General features: G+C 42.3%; 1 protein-coding gene across 13 annotated transcripts in view; it reads left to right on the top strand.

Moving 5' to 3' along the window:
• FOXP1 (forkhead box P1) overlaps positions 1-15,377 on the top strand; it is an 823,426-nt gene that overhangs the window by 128,433 nt on the left and 679,616 nt on the right. For 11 of the 13 annotated variants that reach the window (XM_053290523.1, XM_053290516.1, XM_053290512.1 and 8 more), the window contains one exon: positions 7,128-7,251. The exons of the other annotated variants lie outside the window; for them this stretch is intronic. The gene's annotated coding sequence lies outside the window, so the exon portion shown is untranslated. The remainder of the gene's footprint in view (positions 1-7,127; positions 7,252-15,377) is intronic. 13 annotated transcript variants of the gene reach the window in all.

The raw sequence follows: 15,377 nt of genomic DNA, 5'->3' as shown, positions 1-15,377 counted from the left end.
AAAAAGTTTTGAGCAGATTTTTAACATTAAAAGCCCTATTAATAATTTGATATACAAGTACATAAACAACTGCAGGTGGCTGGCTCCATGTTGGAAGAGGCATCCCTCCTTTACATTTGCTGACAAGGGAATTATTTTTCTAAGATGATGCTTTTTGTTATGCATGCATGATCTAAAACAAAAGAAGGAATGTTATTTTCTACAGAGTGGCTACTATATTTACCAGAATAGAAAACTAGGGTTCTTTCAAGTTCTTGGGAGTTATAAATTGGGAGGTTGTCTTAAATTGAGGCTCCTCTTAAGAACAGCCCTGCTGGATCAGGCCTATGGGCCATCTAGTCCAGCATCCTGTTTCACACAGTGGCCCACCAGATGCAGCTGGAAGCCTACAGGCAGGAGCTGAGGGCATGCCCTCTCTCTTGCTGTTACTTCCCTGCAACTGATATTCAGAAGCATCGTGCCTCTGAAGCTGGAGTTGGACTTTAGCCCTCCGACTAGTAGCTGATGATAAACCTCTCCTCCATGAAGTTATCCAAACCCCTCTTAAAACCATCCAGGTTGTTGGCTGTCACTACATCTTATGGCAGAGAATTCCACAAGTTGATTATGTGTTGTGTGAAAAAGTGCCCCCTTTTGCTGGTCCTAAATTTTCTGGCAATCAATTTCATGGGATGACCCCTGGTTCTAGTGTTATGTGAGAGGGAAAAATAATTTATCTCTGTCCACTTTCTCCATACCATGTATGATTTTATAGACCTCTATCATGACTCCCAGCAGTTGTCTTTTTCCTAAACTAAATAGCCCCAGGTGTTGTAGCCTTGCCTCATAAGAAAGGTGCTCTAGGCCCCTGACCATCTTAGTTGCCCTCTTCTGCACCCTTTCAATTTCTACAATGTCCTTTTTTAGATGTGTTTACCAGAATTGTACACAGTACTCCAGGTGTGGCTGCACCATAGTTTTGTATAAGGGCATTATAATATTAGCAGTTTTATTTTCAATCCTTCCTGATGATCTCTAGCATGGAATTGGCCTTTTTCACAGCTGCTGCACATTGAGTCGACACTTTCAACGAGCTGTCCACCATGACCCCAAGATCCCTCTCATGGTCAGTCACCGACAGCTCAGATCCCATCAACGTATACTTGAAGTTGGGTTTTTTTGTCCCAGTTTGCATCACTTGACACTTGCCAACACTGAACTGCATTTGCCATTTTGTCGCCCAGTCCCCCAGTTTGGGGAGATCTTTTTGGAGCTCCTCACAATCAGTTTTGGATTTCACTACCTGAAAGAGTTTGGTATCATCTGCAAATTTGGCCAATTTGCTGTTTACCCCAACTTCTAGATCATTTATGAATAAATTAAGAAGCACCAGTCTCAGTACAGATCCCTGGGAAACCCCACTTCTTACTACCATTGTGAAAACTCCCCATTTAGGCCTACAAACTGTTTCCTTTCCTTCAACCGGTTAGCACTGTACTTGTACCCTTATCCCATGACTGCTATGTTTTCTCAGGAGTCTTTGATGAGGAACCTTTTTGAAAGCTTTTTGGAAGTCCAGGTATACCATGTCAACTGGATCACCTTGATCCACACAATTGTTGACACTCTCAAAGAACTCCAAAAGTTTTGTGAGGCAAGATTTCCCTTTGAAGAAGGCCTGCTGGTTCTCTCCCAGCAGGGCCTGTTCTTCTATGTGCTTTAATATTTTATCCTTGAGGATACTTGCCATCAATTTGCCTGGAACGGATGTTAAGGTTGCCAGCCTGTAATTTCCTGGATCACCCCTGGATCCATTTTTGAAAATCGGTGTTACATTTGCTACTTTCCAGTCCTCTGATACAGAGCCTGATTGTAGGGATAAGTTATATTTTTTCCCAAGGAGTTCGGCAAATTCACATTTGAATTCTTTGAGGACTCTTGGATGGATGCCATCTGGCTCTGGCGATTTTCTATTTTTCAGTTTTTCCAGACAGTTGGTTGGTTGATTGATTGATTGATTGGTTTATTTCTATATCGCCCTTCCAAAAATGGCTCAGGGCAGTTTACACAGAGAAATAACAAATAAATAAGATGGATCCCTGTCCCCAAATGGCTCACAATAAAAAAAGAAACATAAGGAACACACCAGCAACAGTCACTGGAGGTACTGTGCTGGGGGTGGATAGGGCCAGTTACTTTCCTCCTGCTAAATAAAGAGAATCACCACATTAAAAGGTGCCTCTTTGCCAAGTTAGCAGGGGCTTCTTTAGAAGATCTCTTGTCACTTCTGTCTGACTCAGTTCTTTAGCCTTGATCCCTGAAAAGTGTGTTTCAGAAACAGGTATATGCTTAGTATCCTCTGCCGTGAAGACGGATGCAAAGAACTCATTTAGCTTCTCTGCCACCTCCATATCCTCCTTAATAATCCCTTTTACTGCCTCATTGTCTAACTGTACAACTCCCTCCCTGGCAGGTTTCCTGCATCTGATGTATTGGAAGAAGTTTTTGTTATTCTCCTGGATGCTTTTACCTAAATGTTCCTCAGACTCTCTTTTCACCTCCCTTATTTTCACCTTGCATGTCTTTTGCCAGAGTTTGTGTTCCTCTCTGTTTTCCTCATTTGGACAGGCCTTCCAATTTCGGAAGGAAGTCTTCCCTTTTATGGCTTCCTTGACGTTACCTGTTAGCCATGTTGGCATCCTCTTGGACTTAGTGGTACCTTTCCTCCTTTTGGGTATACAATCTAACTGGCCTTCTATTATTGTGGTTTTGAGTAAACTCCATGCATTCTGGAGCGACATGACTCTCCTGATTTTTCCCCTCAGCTTTTTTTTCACCATTCTTCTCATTTGGGAGATGTTCCGTCTTCTGAAATTCAAAATGTCTGTGTTAGACTTCCTTTCTGATTCTCTCCCTGCATGTATGCTAAATTTGATTGCACTATGGTCATCGTTCCTTAAAAGGTCGATGACACTGACATCTTTCACCAGGTCCTAGGTGCCACTCAGGATTAAGTCCAAAGTCACCCTCTCTCTGGTTGGTTCCAAGACCAACTGTTTTAGGGCACAGTCATTCAGCGTATCTAGAAATTTGACCTCTTTGTCCTTACCTGACTGTGAATTTATCCAGTCTATGTGTGGGTAACTGAAGTCCCACTGGTTCTCACTGTCCACCATATGTCTGTTATGTCCACTATATCTATTTCTGTGTTAGCAACCAAGCACTCCAGCTCACCCATGTTGGCTTGGAGGCTTCTGGCATTGGCATATAAGAACCTATATGCTGAATCTCTCACCGGGTGTCTGCTATTTTTCTTTTGACTCTTTGACCAGCTGACACAGCCTTCTGTCTGCTCAGATGTTGTTCTGCTCTGTCCCATTTGGTTTTATCTGAATCCTTTGCACCCTCGCACTTTAAAGGATGGCATTTGCCGAACTGGATACTGTCCAGCTCCTGTCGGTTCTTCCTCAGATGTCATTTTAAAAGAAGCTCTACAACCTTTTTGATTTTAAGTGCCTGCAGTCTGGTTCCATCTTGGTTCAAGTGCAGCCTGTCCCTTTTGTACAGGCTTTGCTTCCACCAAAATGTGTCCCAGTGCCTAACAAATCTAAACCCCTCCTCCCGGCACCAACGTCTCATCCACACATTGGAACCCCTCTGCTCTGCCTGTCTCACTGTACTTTCACGTGGAACAGGTAGCATTTTTGAGAATGCTACCTTGGGAGTCCTGGACTTCAATACGCTACCTATCAGCCTAAATTTGGTTTCCAGGACCTCCTGACTACATTTCCCCACATCGTTGGTGCTGACGTGCACCATGACAAGCGTCTCCTCCCCAGCACCGTCTAACAGCCAATCTAGATGCTGCGTGATATCTGCAACCTTTGCACCAGGCAGGCAAGTCACCATGTGGTCAACACGCGGGTCACAAACCCATCTCTCTATGCCTCTAATGATTCAAGGAGGCCCCCACCCCCCAGAGGAGTATCCCCTGTGTGAGAGAATATGGGCTCATCTTCCATGGAAGATGAGCAACAATCCTGTAAAGCAGGTTAGGGTGAGAAAGTGTCTTACCCAGGGACCCTTGTGATGATTTTAATCCAGGCTTCCACAGTCCACGCATTTCCCTCATCCTCAGATTGATGTCTTCCTTCCCCAAGAACTTCATTTTCCCTGACAGCATAGGAGCTATCAGCCCAGGAGTGGTATGCCTCTACCACATCCCTGAAGATCTCGTCTGCATGCCTCTCTGTCCCTCTGAGCTTCTCCAGATCTGCCACTTTAGTCTCGAGCGAACAAACTTGTTCCCTGAGAGCCAGGAGCTCCTTGCACCGAGCACACACCCATGACTTCTGCCCATGGGGCAAATAGTCATACATGTGGCACTCTGTGCAATACACTGGGAAGTGCCCTCTCCCCTGCTGACTTTCCATCTTCATACTGGTTTTGTTGGATGTTTACATTATTTAGAGATAGTTTATTAGAAGGATAGGTCTCAGCTGTAATGGTCAGATATTTAACTGTCCAAACAGTCTTTCTCAATAATATGAGGGAGAGATCAGTAATTATATGAGGAAGGGATTTGTACTTACCTTCTTTTCTCCACCGGGCTCCTTGTGATAACAGGGGCTTGTTTTAGGCTCCCCTGCACACTTCCCACTAAACTCATCAGAACTCCAACGTCCTGTTTGCTATCCCTGTTAGCTATCTTCTGTTTGCAATGCTCTAGGGCTTTCACCTCTTACTGAGACATAGGATGTTGCTCAAAGTTGGGTTCCTCCCACAGCCCTGGCTGACTCCACCCCGCCAGGCAGGGACAAACAATAACACAGGAGTTTGCTCGCCATGGCAAATGCTAGCTCTGGCAAATAACACACACACACAGTCTAGGCCTTATCACTTAAAGAGAAACCAGCCCCTCAAAATCTCTCCACCTCCTGTTACTCCCGCCTGTGGCTTCCAGCGGCATCTGGTGGGCCACTGTGCGAAACAGGATGCTGGACTAGATGGGCCTTGGGCCTGATCCAGCAGGGCTGTTCTTAAGTTCTTATGTACTTAGTTTGAAGTGTGTGTGTGTGTGTGTGTGTGTGTGTGTGTGTGTGTGGGCGGGGGGAGGCTAGATGTTGTTCTTTTTAGAAAAACTTGCTCACCTCCTGAAGCTGCTTCTGCTCTTCCCAGAGTAGGCTTCAAACTCTTCCATTTGGATACATAGTATAATCTGTGTCTAACCCATATTTTTTAAATTCTTCTTTTGTTGCCTTCTTTTGGGGTAAATACAGAAATTTTATTCAGCCGAATGTTTATGAAGATTTAATCAGTTACTCAACTAATATGATTAATCAGGTTAGGTTTTTAAATTGGGTGACAGCCTTAATTGTTAATGGCTTGGATCCAAAGAAATGCAAATAGTGCACCACTTGTGGAATAGGAATCACTTGAACCCAGTACTCCCAAAAAGCCACTTCTGAGGGTTGGGGACTTAAGGAACATTGGACGGGGGATTGGCAATGGTGGAGAGAGCCAATGGAAATCCTGCCCCTACCCTTTGAGCAAGAGGAGTTCCGCTCATGTAAACAGTATTTGGAATCTAACCTTATATCTACAATGCAAACAGTATATGTAAATAAAGAACAGTCAATGCACAGATCATTGTTCATATAAGACTCAGAAATATGGTTTTTGTTTTTATGAATTACACTTTTGTATCCTGCCCTTTCTCCAATGAACTCAGCATGGATTTCCCCCCCTAAATTTTGTAATTGCAACAATCTTGTAAAGCATGTTAGGGTGAGAAAGTGTCTTACCCAGGGAACCTTGTGATGATTTTAACCCAGGCTTCCACAGTCCATGTGCAGTAATCTCTGCTAGAGTCCACTATCTCTCTTTTGTGCTTGCAGTAGTATAAGTTGTGACATGGAGTGGAACAATTATTATATGGTTTCTGAATGGGTGTACTTACTCTTTAGTAATCCTTTGTAACAACAACAACAACAACAATGATATTGATAATAAAATTCAGCCATCCCAAGTCCTTGGGAAGGACTCAATGTCTGGATAAAACAAACCAGTCAATAACACCTGTCTGACTGAGTAAAGAAGAAATAATAATAATAATTTTGTAATTGGTTATATCCCCTGTTCCTCACAGAATAGGGGGAATTTTTTTCTATTGGATATAGGCTTACTATATATAGGCTCCTCCTTTCTCTGACAGCTATCACACCACCACACAACTTTCTTTTGTCTTGGGCCTAGTTCTGGTAAACCAAAAACAGAATTTGTATCACTTCATTTGGGAGCTCAGATCAAATGACTGAATTCTCCTCCATAAAAATAAAAAACCCTTGCAAATAGAAAACTAGCATGCCAAGGCGAAGGCTCCTAGAAGACTCCTTGGCATTTGGTTTACTGTGTTGAGGGAGTTGTTTGTATGAATGAGTCTTCAGTCATGTGAGCTGTAACTGCAGTCTGAAGCAATTCAGTTTTAAACACAGGTTTACTACCTCACTGTGAACTAGACCTTAATCATGCAGCAGAAAATCTCAGCCTAGGATGTCCCCAATTCAGGAAGGCATTTGAAAGTATGATTAATTTCCATTGAATGGAAAGATACACTTCTTCTACGTGTTTCTTCATATCTCAGAGGAACGGTTATTTCTAGAGAGATTCTACACTTTGAGGTTTTATCCGTATGTATTGAGCAAAGGGCGGAAAATAAATATCTTGTAAACTCAACACATCTGATCCATTTGACAATACAAAAGTAGATTAACATTTGGCACAGTTCACGAAGTGGTGCTTCACTGCAAATTCTATTAATTTTATTGTAGTGGGGATTGTGGATGAGCTGTAGATGGCTTATGTCTAGACCTTTTGTGTCATAGGTAAGCCTTTAGTTTTTTTAAAATCAAAAATTTTAATTTTTGTAGCAATGACATTAAACATCAAGTTACTCTGTAGCAAAGTGCAAATGTGATTGAATTAGAGTACATTTTGAGCAACCTTCATGTGTTGGTTTTATCGCAAAACATGTTTGGCCATAAAATAAAATTGTTTTGCAGTTCTGTTTCTCCATACATCTCCATACATGAAGCGTGTTGTTAAGAGGCCCAATCTTGCAAGCACTCTTCTGATTTTTCTTGTTACAGCACCCTGCAAACCGTTTATCTCAGTTAAAGCTGTTTGTGAATACACTGGAGATGAAAAAGGGTTATCCCTTGCAGAACGTCCCCAGCCATGAATGAATGCGCGTAACACCTATGACTAAAACTGGTGAGTCAATCAACTAAAAACTTTCTTCTCCATGTTAGTAATTAATATAGTAATTAATATAGGATTAAAGAAATGTTTGCTAATAGCAACTGTACGAGAGCTGATACAGTGTACAGTAGTGGCTAGAAGTGTGAAATGTGAACTAAGGAGTCCTCAGTTCACATCTTACCTCAGCTATGAGCTTGACAGATAACCTTAGGATGCTGACCCCACCCCAGCTTCAGTCTTCACCTTTATACCAACTTATTTTATAGGGTTGCTGTAGAAATTACTGAGATACTGTATAGGAAATACTTCGACACTAAAAAAGCACTAGCTAAATGCTTAATATTGCTAGTCACTGTGCAAAACAAATAGCTGCAATACATTATCCTTTGTAGACAGCTCCCAATACCTTTTCATCTTACTAAACATTTTAGAATGCCAGTATTTTTGTAATTACAGAGTAAACATTTTTTGTGGTATGTAAAGTCAACACAGAAAAACAAAGCCTTGCTGAGAGTCAGATACCTGAGTAATGCTGTAGAAGCATCACTTGTAATAATAATTGAAAATGTATAATCAAAAGCTTTTTCCCCTATTTCATATTTTTCTCTGGGTTCTAAAATAAGAACTATATAATGATCAGTTGTTGTTTTAGTGCACTTCTATCCCAATAACAAAATATCATGGATACACAGAAAACTTGCTTTGTCTTAGCTCCTTTCCTTTAAGATATTTACCATATTGGTCTGCCCAAGAGTTAGTGTACTCTAGTTTTCATTTTGTGAATTGTCTGGTATTAGTCCTATGTGAGTGGGGTACATCGAGACCTCTGAATTCACTAGGCTACTTCCAGTGTGTCTTAATTATTCATATATCAGTTATTATGCTCTATCTTCTAATTTATTAAATACAGGTATCATTTGAGCCCTGTACAGAAAGTGAGTCAAAAGGAATGCTGTACCTGTGTACAGTGTTCCTGAGCACACCCAGAAGTCCCACCCTCAGCACTGTGATGCCTGGAAGTCTCATCCTTGCTGTGTTGTTCACATTTACAGTGTTTGTCTAAAGCAGCAAATGCCATAATGCTGTTTCCGTGATTGGAACATAGTGGGGTTCCAGCCTGCCGATCACAGAAGTAAGCACAATCATGTTTACATTTGCCTCTTTAGACAAAGACCATAATAGAGCAGTGCAGCAAGGACGAGGCTTCCTGGCACATCAGTGCCGGTAGTGACTTCTGGGGTACCCAGGAATGCTGAACGCAAGTACAGTGTTCCTTTTTATCCACTGTCTGAACAGGGTTTTGGTCTAAGAAGATCACAGATTGAGTTTACTTTGGATTTAATATGAAAAAGAAATTCATCCAAGAATATGCTTGAAGTGAATTATGAGTTGCTGCGAACCCAGACCCAAATAACGACAGGACATGTGTAGTTAGAAGAAACTAGGGCTGCTTTATTGAACAATTACAAAACCTGCAACGAGGAATTGAACTGAAGTGTGGGTATCCCTTATGTGGGCCAATCTCATAGGAGGTATGACCACAGGAGGGAGAAGAACCGGGCTTTGATTTGGCTTGGTACCCAGTCTGAACCTCTTCTTGACCACGAGGTTAACCCCAACAAGGGGATGCATGCCAGCCCACCTCAGCCCAGGTTGCAAGGCACTGAGCGGTGTTCGCTGGCATGCATCCGAGTGGGAGTGGATCCAGCCTGGGAGTTGCAAGATCACCAAGCCTTCCTCCTATTCCCACTCACCATAATGGCCCTCCAGCCCAACACCAATGCAATTAACCTACCCCAACCCACACTCATCTGCAAAGTGACCAAATAAACCCCGCGACCACCTCAACAAAGTCAGTGAGAAGTAGGTGAAAAAAAGACCACAACCATAGCCAATCAGCTGAGACCAAAAAAATTCCTACTTGGCCCGAAAAGGCAACTGGAATATTCCTCACTGAGTTAAGGAATGGGCATGAGGGTGTATGCCCACAGAGCAACAGAAGGGGAAAGTGCTGGAGCAGGCTGCTTATGCAGGTGCTCCTGAAATCCGATTGGTTCGCCGGCAGCATGTACCAGGGGACAAAAATTGAGGCCCGCATGCCTGTCTCTTGGGCCGGGTCCACAACTCCTCCCCCCAATATCGCTTGCCCAATATAGCTCATCTGATAATTGCCATTAACATGGCTAAAGGGGCAGGGAGCACCCTCCCTTCCCCTCCCTCCCTCTCTCTTTCCTTCTGACATTGCATTACTGGCATGTAGTTAATAACCCTCTGCCTATTACAAACTTTCTTTCTTTTAAAGATTATTAAAAGCTCCAAAATTAACACATCTGTTAAAGGGCCTTTTCATGGGTAGTATAATTACTAGGCTGTGTAGCAGAAATGTTATTATCAGAATTTGAATTAGGACCCTTTAAAATTGTCACATAGATTGTGTCAGAATTTCAGTTGGAATTTATGTCTAAAATCAGATTGTTTCCATAGGGATCATTGAGAAACAAAGTTATTAATATCTCCTAGAAAGCCCTGGGAGTTATTAATAATTACCACCTTCAAATGGTGGCAGTATATGATGATAGCATTAAGTGTGTGGATTTTCAAGAGATTGGTCCAGCAGTTCATTTTAAATAATTTTCATTAAAAACTTTAAAAAACTTTTTTAAAGTGCCTGAACTACTTTCATGGCAGAAAGTTACAAAGAGTGCTGGAATTAAAGACTTCAACTTGATCACAGATCATGCCTTATTTGAGGAAATAAAAGTAGTAGTTCCCCCTTTTTTGGTATTCCATGTTACAGGGGTGGATCCAGCAGGAAACTACAGGGGGTGCAACAGGAATCCCCCCCCAAAATATTTCTCTCTCTCCACATATAAAAATATTAGGGCTTGGATTTTATTTATCTTGCAAATGCACTGTGCCAACGATGTCAAACTCAAATTTGGTGGTGGGCCAGATTGGATTCCGATGCACCTCTGGGGAACCACACATAGTCTTATACCACCTTCTGTCACCTCACACTCAACCTCACACCACCTTCTGTCTCCCTCCCCATCCTCCTCTCTTTCATATTCCCTTTCTCTCCCCTCACCCCGCCCCGCCACTTAAACTAGCTGAATTCACAAGTTTTTACACCAAAATAGGCTCAGGGAAAGATTGATTTTTAAAAAATTATTGTTATTTTTAGAAGAAATTCTGAACATACCTGCCGATACCAGATTTTTCATGGACAATTCTGCCATTCTCCCCTCTTCCTCTCTCCCTTGCAGAGGTGTTGCTAGGTACATACATTTTTATAATTAAACCCTTTCATGTTCTCTCTTCTCTCTACTAGTTTGCTTTACTGCTAAAAATGAATTTCCTTTTTGTCCTGCATCAGATTTCTCCTGCAATCAATATGCACACAGTTGAGAACCAGTGTGGTGTAGTAATTAGAGTGTTAAGACTAGGATTGGGGGATTTGTGTTCCCCATTCAGTCATTAAATTTATTGTGGGACTTTGGGTGAGACTAACACATATTCTCTCTCCTCCAAACGTGCCTCACAGGATTGTTGTGAGGATAAAAGTGGGGAAGAACATGTACAGTACCCTGAACTCTTTGGAGGAAGAACAGGATGTGTGTCATAATAACATACATACATACATACATATACATATACATATATATATATATATATATATATATATATATATATATATATATATATGTACACACACACACACACACACACACACACACACACACACACTAGCTGACTTGGCTCAAAGCATCTGCGCCCCTAATTCTGTCTCCCCCCATTGTTTAGCTGTTCCCCCATTTCACCCCAGTTCGTTCTCCCCCCTCCCTTCAGCTCCGGCTGCCACTTCCTTTCAGTAGCTGACAAGCTGGCCCTAGCATCTGCTTCCTGTCACTGGGCGCTTCCTGGATGGCGCTTCGGTGTCCGACCTGGCCACTTCTCCCTGGGTGGCCGCTGCTTCCTCTCACTGGGCGGTGCTTTCCCTGGTGGTGCCTCCTCTCAGTGGGTAGCGCTTCCTCTCACTAGGGAGCGCTTTCCCTGGTGACCGGCCTGGCTGCCACTTCCTCTCGCTGGGTGGTGCTTTCCCTGGTGGTGGACTTGGCCTCTGCTTCCTCTCGCCGCCTGGCACTTCCTTTTGCCTCCCAGCGGTGGTTGGCCTGGCCACCGCTTCCTATTGCTGCCTGGTGATTTCTCCTGGCGGCTGGCACCTCCGCTTCGCCAGCCAGTGGCCACTCACCTTCCTCGGAGAGGAGAGCTGGTCTTGTGGTAGCAAGCATGACTTGTCCCCATAGCTAAGCAGGGTCTGCCCTGGTTGCATCTGAATGCTAGACTTGATGTGTGAACACTGCAAGATATTCCCCTCAGGGGATGAAGCTGCTCTGGGAAGAGCAGAAGGTTTCAAGTTCCCTCCCTGGCTTCTCCAAGATAGGGCTGAGAGAGATTCCTGCCTGCAACCTTGGAGAAGCCGCTGCCAGTCTGTGAAGACAATACTGAGCTAGATAGACCAATGGTCTGACTCAGTATATGGCAGTTTCCTATGTTCCTATGTTTCCTATGTTCCTCTCCCCCTCCCCTTGCTCGCGAAATCTCGCGAGAGCTGCCATGCATGGGATTAGACACGGTTATGTCTTAGAAAATATATGTTTTAGGAATAAAGTATGTCTTAAGAATATACTTAGAAATACTTAGGAATACATAGGAATAAGTATGTCTTTGGAATACAATATATAGATAGATGTTGTATTTATGTAGACTTTTAGCCACATGCTCTTCAATCCTAAACATATAACTGAGAAGCAAATTAAAATAGCTTTTTTATACCAATCACAGCAGCAAGCCGCCTTGTTTGATCTCTTACAGTACAGCAGAATGTCATATATGGAGTTACCCCAATTTCTTAGGATTTAAAGACAACCAAGCATTTCATTGGCAGGGGAGTTTGAAAAATGAGTTTCTTGTGATCTGATTTGCAAAGCCTTATTTTGAAGCAAGTGTATAAAAATAGACTGGTGGTGGGGGGTGGAATACTTAATGTTGATATTAGCAGTTTGTGAAGCTACTTTCAAGAAGTTGGGGTATTTTAGTCCATTAAAGACAATATGTAAGTAGTTTAATATATGAACTACTGTTACAAGCACAAAGGAAAATAAAATAGTAATGATTATAAAGGGAAACATGTTGAACAAAAACCATTTCCTCATATTTTGCTATTTAAGCCATTTCGAGACCTTTATTGCTAAAAAAGCAAGCATATAAATATTTTAATCAGGGGGAAGGGGAGGAAAAATACCCAACACAGACCAGATTAGAGCTATAAGCAGTTTAGTGTCTTCAGAAACAAAGGCAGGAACAAAAACGAAAACACCAATTTTTCAGAGCATTTTTTCTTCCCTCTTACTCTTTTTAAAGGTTTTAATACTTTTGTACTAATTTCCTCAAAAGAAGGCATACTGTTGGCATGGGAGTTTAACAAGTTTAAATCTCAATCTCTCTCTCTCTCTCCCCCCTCCCCCCCCGCACACACACGGTGGGACTTCTCTCACAAGTATACACACATACACAAAGTTCATAGTGGTGCAAGAGAAACACAGTGGCTTAAGCAAATCACACACACACCAAACCAAACACAGAAGGGTTTGGGTTTTGTTTTTTTTTAAACTTTCCTTCTCTGAGGGAGACAACAGGCCCAACAACAACATTTATATACCATTTTTCAACAAAGGTTTCCAAAGCAGTTTACATAGAGAAATAATAAATAAATAAAATAAAATGGATCCCTGTCCCCAAAGGACTCACAGTCTAAAAAGAAACATAAGTTAGACATCAACAGCAACAGTCACTGGAGGTACTGTGCTGGGGGTGGATAGGGCCAGTTACTCTCCCGCCCTAAATAAAGAGAATCACCACATTAAAAAGGTGCTTCTTTGCCAAGTTAGCTCTCTGAAATTACCTTCAAGTGCTGAGTGAGGGAGGAGGAGCACAAGACTCCAGGAGAACCAATAAGGCTGGGAGATGGCAGGACTAGAAGTTAATCCTTTTTTTATTCTCTGCTACTGCCGATCTCCATGAGATTCGACCCAAATTCACGGGGGTGCAACTGCACCCTTGCACCACCCCTGGATCCACCTCTGCCATGTTATTACTCAGGAATGGTTGGGCAGAAATTCTCAGACTTCTCATAGTGGCAGTACATGAAGATAGCACTAAGTATGTGGCTCCTGCAGGAGTGATTGGTTCACCCATTGATTTTTAATGAATTATATTAAAGAAGTTTTAAAAACTTTTAAAAAGTGCTATAACTGCTTTGTTCCATGTCAGATAGTTACAAAAAATACAGGAATTGAAGCCCCCACTATGACCATTGAGCATGCCTCATTAGGAGGGAAGCTCTCCTTGCTTTTATGTGAAAGGAGTATTCTCCCCATTTTGCTCTCCCTATTATAACTTCAGAATTGCTGGGCAGAAAGTTGTTGGTGATAGAATATTTCCATAGGATTCAGTCTGCGCAGTTGGAAGCATACTGTTCTACCCATTGAGTTTTAATTATTATTATTTTTAAGCATGGGACAATACCACTGGTAGTTGAGTGTTAAGGTAAGATATCTCTCTAAAGAGATTGTTAGCAAGAGCATAAGATTGGCATAGGAACATAGGAAGCTGCCATATACTGAGTCAGACCATACCCTGTTTCCCCGAAAGTAAGACCTACCCCGAAAGTAAGACCTAGCAGTAATTTCTGATGTACCGCTAATTGCCCTAGTGCATTTTTGGGGGCTAAAATTAATATAAGACACTGTCTTATTTTCGGGGAAACACGGTAGGTCCATCGCGATCAGTATTGTCTACACAGACTGGCAGTGGCTTTTCCAAGGTTGCAGGCAGGAATCTTTCTCAGCCCTATCTTGGAGATGCCAGGGAACGAACTTTGAACCTAGATGCTCTTCCCAGAGTGGGTCCATCCCATAAGGATAATATCTTACAGTGCTCACACTTCTAGTCTCCCTTTCATATGCAACCAGGGCAGGCCCTGCTTAGCTTAAGGGGACAAGTCATGCTTGCTACCACAAGACCAGTTGAGTGATAATAATATAGGTACCTGTGTCCCTTCCCAGAAGTCTTGTGATTGGAAGGCAAGACTCAGACCATTTGACAGAATGCATTGCAAGTGGTCAGCTTCATTTGTCACTCCAAAGCTCTTCCCCCTCCCCATCATCCTGTACCAAATAAGGTGATTACTATGGCAACATTGCTTGGTTTGATTTCTAGGAGCATCATAACATCTTTTTCATTCTGATATATTCGACAGTTGTGATAGAAATCCATCACAATACAGAATGCATTCCAATAATTCCGTTACCGTAATTCTGTTACTATGAAAGTCGTGTCAGAATTAATCTGATATTTCCCAACATTCCTAGTATTGGAACTGATAGAATTGTCTGATTAATCCAGCTGCACAGTCCTGATTGCCGTTAAGCATGGATTATCTTAACTATTCACTTTTTACTGACTGATGTGATAAACTGTTGAATAAATCTCTATGGCACATGAACATGAAATATAAGAACAACCCTACTGGATCAGGTTCAAGGCCCATCTAGTCCAGCATCCTGTTTCTCACAGTGGCCCACCAGATGCCTCTTGGAAGCCCACAGTCAAGAGATGAAGACATGCCCTCTTTCTCCTGCTGTTGCTCCTCTGCAACTGGTATTTAAAGGCATCTTGCCTCTGAGGCTGGAGGTGACCTATAGCCATCTAGTAGCCATTGACAGAACTGAGTGTTAGTCTTATCCCTTTGTGTGTAGATTATTATCTACAATATTTGGATCCTGATGACTTGACTTTTGTAGTGAAATCAAACTATGTAAGAAAAATCCAGGATCTTGTGACGTTAGCAGTGCTTACAGACATGTTAAGGGTTAGCCTGTGATTTACTTAGGGTTTCTCTCCCCCGTCCCAATGTTGGTAAATAGGCAAAGATATAGATTTGTGGCATCTGCTTCCCTTTGGTTCAACTAGGTATGTGATTCACATTTCTACAAACCTAAGGGAGTGTCCTAAAATGGTATTCATACTGGGTATCAGAATCAGGCTATAGGTATTTAGCTTTGGAGCTATCTCTC

The sequence above is a fragment of the Hemicordylus capensis genome, chromosome 2 (assembly GCF_027244095.1).
Source record: "Hemicordylus capensis ecotype Gifberg chromosome 2, rHemCap1.1.pri, whole genome shotgun sequence".
Classification (NCBI taxonomy): Eukaryota; Metazoa; Chordata; class Lepidosauria; order Squamata; family Cordylidae; genus Hemicordylus; species Hemicordylus capensis.
This window is presented reverse-complemented; position numbering and strand designations above follow the sequence as displayed.